General features: G+C 36.6%; 1 pseudogene; it reads left to right on the top strand.

Moving 5' to 3' along the window:
* Window positions 1-284: 284 nt before the first annotated feature.
* On the top strand, window positions 285-3,794 carry LOC111380267 (annotated as a pseudogene).
* The last annotated feature ends 2,160 nt before the right edge of the window (window positions 3,795-5,954 follow it).

Below are 5,954 nucleotides of genomic sequence, written 5' to 3'. Positions count from 1 at the left end.
AATATCTTGAAATATTGTCCAGTATTGTCCTTTTTATTGATTTGTTCTTAGTGGGAATATAAAATTATTTAATTTAAATTCTCTTCCGACAGATCATTTTAAGGTTTACTTATTTTATTAACATAAATCATACTCTCACATAAGCATTTCATTTCTTCCACCTTTGTGATTCATCTGCTTCTGCTTCAGTAAAAGAAATGGAGTATTTTTCGACACATTTCCATCCCAGAATCCTTATTCTTTCCATTATTGTAATCCTACAAACTTCTTCGTCAATGCCCACAATGGGAAACGAAACTGATCGACAAGCTTTGTTGGATTTCAAGAATGGAATAAATCAGGATCCATTTCAGATCATGACGTCCTGGAATGATTCGGTTCATCATTGCAACTGGATTGGAATTACATGCAATACCTTCAATGGAAGAGTTAGAATTCTTAACCTGAAATCCTTAAATTTGGTTGGCTCATTACCGCCTTCTTTAGGCAATCTTTCATTTCTCGAAGGTATATACCTGAGAAGGAACAGTTTCCAGGGTGATATTCCTCAGGAAATTGGAAGATTATTGAGAATGAAAAATCTTAATTTATCATACAATTCCTTCACTGGAAATATTCCTTCTAATCTCACGCACTGCACAGAACTTACAGTTCTTGCTTTGGGACATAACTATCTTACAGGAGGATTCCCTGCCTGGATAGGAAATTTTTCGTCTCTTTTCATGATTGTGCTTGCTCTCAACAGTTTTCAGGGTAGTATACCTCAAGAAATCGGGCGCTTGTCGAGGTTGGAAATGTTTCAGATTTATGGAAATCATTTCTCTGGCACAATTCGTGCTTCCATTTATAATATATCAACTATTAGTTACTTCTCTGTTACTCAGAATCGCTTGCACGGGGAACTCCCACCAGACATCGGTTTCAACTTTCCAAATCTTGAAGTATTTGCTGGTGGCGTAAACAATTTCACTGGATTGATACCTGTCTCATTATCAAATATTTCCGGGCTTGGCTTTATTGATTTTGCTGAAAACAAGTTAACTGGGACAATGCCAACAGGTCTTGGAAGCTTGACAGGTTTATACAGAATTAACTTTGATGATAATAAACTTGGAACTGGTAAAAAAGGCGATTTAGACTTCCTTAATTTCTTAACTAATTGTACGAATCTTGAATTTTTGGGATTGGCTAGAAATTTCTTTGGTGGAGAATTACCTGATTCAGTAGCCAACCTTTCGACTAAACTCAAAAGACTTAAATTGGGGAGCAATTTCATGCATGGAAATCTTCCTGTTGGTCTAGGGAATCTTGTTAATTTGACCCTATTAGGCCTGGAAAAAAATTGCTACACAGGAAGTATACCTGACGACATTGGAAAGCTTCAAAACTTAGTGGAATTGCATTTCACTGGTAATGAACTCTCTGGCCTGATTCCGGCTTCTCTTGGTAACTTGACATCATTAACTAGGCTTCACTTGGAGAGCAATAAACTCCAAGGAAACATACCTTCAGAAATTGGAAATTGCAGAAGTTTAATTGAGCTAAACATTTCTGATAACAATCTTACTGGAATTGTTCCGAAGGAGGTCATGAGTCTCTCCTCTCTTTCAGTCGTTTTAAACATGGCGAAAAATGCATTGTTTGGTTCATTACCAACTGAAGTGGGCACGCTCATAAATCTGAAGGAATTGGATGTTTCGGAAAACAAATTATCAGACAATATACCCAGTAGCATTAGCAGTTGCCTAAGTTTGGAGCGTTTGGACATGCACAGTAATCTGCTTCAAGGACAAATTCCTACAACTTTGGAAGCATTACGAGGCTTAGAGGAGATAGATTTATCGCATAATAACTTGTCCGGCAAAATTCCAAGGTTCTTCGTGAATTTTTCAACTCTCTGAAAGCTAGACCTTTCATTCAATAATTTTGAGGGCGAACTGTGGAATGAAGGGATTTTTGCGAATTCAAGTGTAATTTCTGTCGTGGGAAATGATAAATTATGCGGTGGAGCTCCAAACTTTCATCTGCCAGCATGCTCGAAATCCACCACACACTCTTCAAAAAACCAAGTTGTGAGAGTAATAATCCCCGTCACTGCTTCTGCAATCTTCATTCTGTTTATATGTTGTTTTTCTGTTTGGTATGTATTGAGGAAGTCGAAAAAGCAGAAACTCGAGGCTTCCTTTTCGCAAAATTTTCGATTATACAATTCATACCAAAAAATATTTGAGTTGACGGATGGATTTTCTGAGGACAACTTAATTGGTTCTGGTAGTTTTGGTTCCGTATACAAAGGAGTCGTCAACGAGAATGGAGTGAGTGGTGCAATAGCAGCGGTGAAAGTATTGAATCTCGAACAGAAAAGAGCCACCGAAAGTTTCATGGCTGAATGTGGAGTTCTGAAAAGCACAAGGCATCGAAATCTCCTCAAGATTGTAAGTGCTTGTTCAAGCGTAGATCGTCAAGGTAATGAATTCAAATGTCTAGTTTACGAGTTCATGATCAATGGAAACCTAGACGAGTGGCTGCATCCAACACATCGTGCAGCATACCAGACGAGGAGTTTGGCATCTGTGAAAGATTGACGATAGCCATAGATGTTGCTTCTGCTCTAGATTATCTGCACACTTATTACCACAATCCAATAGTTCATTGCGATCTAAAGCCAAGCAACGTACTTCTAGACGAAGATTTGACTGCTCACGTTGGAGACTTTGGATTGGAAAAGTTTCTCCTCAACAGTTCAGAAAATCCGAAACGTTGTACCATGTCATCTGAGTTAAAGGGTTCGATTGGTTACATTCCTCCAGGTAAGTTCACTGTCCACAATTTAATCACTACCTGAAAAACTTACATTCGCAGTATTGCACAACACTGGATATTACAATGGACAGAATTTGAACTTTTTCTCTTTGTTAAGACTGCCTATACTGTACAGCCCATCTCACCAAACAAACCAGTAAATTTCATACCTTATCTTCCTAACACATATAAAGAAGTGACTCTTGGAAATTGATTTTACTTGCAGAGTATGGTTCAGGCTGTGAGGTTTCCAGACTTGGAGATGTTTACAGTTTTGGAATAGTTTTACTGGAGTTATTCTTAGGCAAAAGACCAACTGATGATATCTTCAAAGATGGTATGACCATACACGAATATGTAGCCAGAGCTTTGCCTCAACATATTATGGAAATTGTCGATCCATCGTTGCTATTAGCCGAAGAAAATGACAAGAGGTACGAGATAGAAACAGCTGGAAGAGAAGAAATTGAGATTTTATGCGAAGATGGGTTCCAACGTTTAGATAGAGGTCCACTTTTAGAACTACTGATTTCAGTATTGGAAATTGGACTTTCTTGTTCAAACTCATCGCCAAAGGACCGGTTGCCAATGAATACTGTTATGAATAAACTTCATTCAATCAGAGACTCATTTTTCAAGATCAAGAACAGAAGACCAAGAAGAAGATCAGTTTATTAGGGAAAATATTTGCTCGTTGGCTATTGTCAGAGTATAGTGACCCGAATTTTGTTTGGCCCTACCTAAAAATCTCATGGTGCATCGTGTTAAAACCAAAATTATAAGAATTCTGAGGGTCTGTGGTGGTAACGGAGGGATTGAGCCGATAGGGGCGGGCCCTCCACGGTATGGCCATGTTTTATTATTCTAGGTATGTGTGTGTGTGTAGGCACAATGCATATTAGGGTTTCGTTGTATAATTTTGGTATAACCATCAAAACACGAACTCTTGTACTCATCTTTGATATAGTGGATTTCTTTTTCTCTGTCCATAATTTTTTTCGTCTTGGATTCTCATGCAAATTTGTGTATTCTTGTTCTTATTTTTAAATTTGGTTATATTGGCTTTTGTGTAACATTAATGTGCTACAAAGTTGAATTTTGCCTAGAATGAAGTTGTTGTCGACTAGTCAATAGTTGATTCAGGATTGAGAAGTCACGAGATAAACGAGAGCAATCACCACAAGAATGAGGACACAGTTGCGACACATTTAGGTCATATGAGTATGGTTGATGCTGAAGTTAAGCAAAGTAAAACAAAATGAAGCAAGCAAAAATAAGTCACAGCGTAGAAGAATTCCTCCTTTTTTGTGTGTGTGTGTGGTCTTGTTCTAATTATAATTGAAATGGTTTCAAACAAGCAGACATTACAAAAGTTGACTCAATTGTTGTTGAGAATTAGAAATTTTAATTTTATTTTATCTAGAGCAACCAGTTAGCAGAAAGAAACAAAGATACAATTTTTTTTAGAGGTTCGCTACAATGCTGAAACTACTTTCTTTTTATCTACAGAAATTCACTATAGCAAAAAGAATTTTACGAGAAAAAATCACACACCAATTTTTTTAACCTCTCTCTCTCTCTCTCTCATAATAGTAATACAAAAGTCTAATGATGACTTCCTATTTATAAGACAAGTTATGGCAAAATCGAAATTTACAAGAACAGAAATTCCTAAGCTCTTAATAGTAAAATTTTGATTCGAGGGGCTTTATTCTTCTCCCTGCAGCCCTTGTGGATAGGGCTTCCTGCCTTCTTTGAACCCGAACGACAGCCTCACCATATTGACTTTGTAGAGCGATAATAATTGCGCTCAACAACTTAACAATCACACCTTATTAATTTGATTTCATTCGATTTCCATCTTTAATACGTTCGATTCTCATATTTATTAGCAAAAACTTCTCATTCTTTCATTGAAACCTTATTGAAATTAATCTAGCAACCTTACAATTTTAGTCAAAATTGGGGCTAATGCTATCCCCAATCCACATGGACATTTAGCCCAAACATTATTTGAAAACTCTTTTTTCTACATACTTATTTTCAATCACACATTCACTTAATAAAATGTTCTGTACATAATCTAAAGGAGAAGTTGTTTGATTCAATACCAGCTGAAGTGGAGAAGTTGATAAATCTAAAGGAGTTGGATATTTCAGAATACAAATTATCCAGGATATAATAAGTAACCTTAGCAGTTGCCTAGATTTGGAGCTTCTGCATAGTAATCTGTTCCAATTAAGGATTCCTGGAAGTCTGAAAGGATTAAGAGGCTTAGAGGACATAGATTAATCGAATAATAATCTTTCAGGGAGAATTCCAGGATTCTTCAGCAAGTTTTCATCTTTAATGAAACTAGACCTTTCATGTGAATTCAAGTGTGATTTCAATAGTGGGAAATGATAAACTCTGTGGTGGAGCTTCAAGCTTTCCTCTTCAGATTGCTCAAAATCTACCAGTCACTCATAACGGAAGAAACTTTCCTTAAGAGTAACAATTCCTTCCTCCGTGTCTATAACAATTCTTTTTATGCTGAATGTTCTTTCTCTGCTTGCTAAATATTAAAGAAATCGAGAAAGCAACATTAGGCAGCCTCCTCTTTGAAAGATTTTCAACTTTAAAAATGTTTTGACCAACTGAACTGATTAGTTAAGTTGTTAAATTTGAGTATGTTGTGCATAGATGAGTTATAGGGTTACTCGATAAATTTCGAAATTTTTTGTGAATGCTTTATATGTGAAACAATTTCGGCGAGAAATTTGCGTAAACTGAAAATTAGAAACTTCACGTTCTAGGTTTGTTAAATTTCAGATTATGTACTCCATCATGCTCTGAATCCATGGTCTTATTTGACCCCGGAAAATGAACTTGAGCCAACAGACGTAGGCTCCTCCCTGCACACTTGAAATACACCGTTAGTCACTCTTGGCCTTTCTTGGTGGTGTGGAATTGTCAAGAGCACTCTGACAATCAAGTCAAAAAAAGCAATAAACGAAGGTAGGGAATTTCAGTAGCGGGAACTGTCGAAATATGGATATCACTAATATGGGGAAAAGATTATGTAATATATATGGTGAGAGTTGCATTACCTTCATAATGGTGCAAATCATGGGTATTTATAGAGGAAGATGTAAAGAAATGACCGTTAGATA

Source organism: Olea europaea, unplaced genomic scaffold (genome assembly GCF_002742605.1).
Source record: "Olea europaea var. sylvestris unplaced genomic scaffold, O_europaea_v1 scaffold2116, whole genome shotgun sequence".
Classification (NCBI taxonomy): domain Eukaryota; kingdom Viridiplantae; phylum Streptophyta; class Magnoliopsida; order Lamiales; family Oleaceae; genus Olea; species Olea europaea.
Note: the sequence above shows the minus strand (reverse complement) of the source record. Positions and strands in the feature narration are given on the sequence as shown.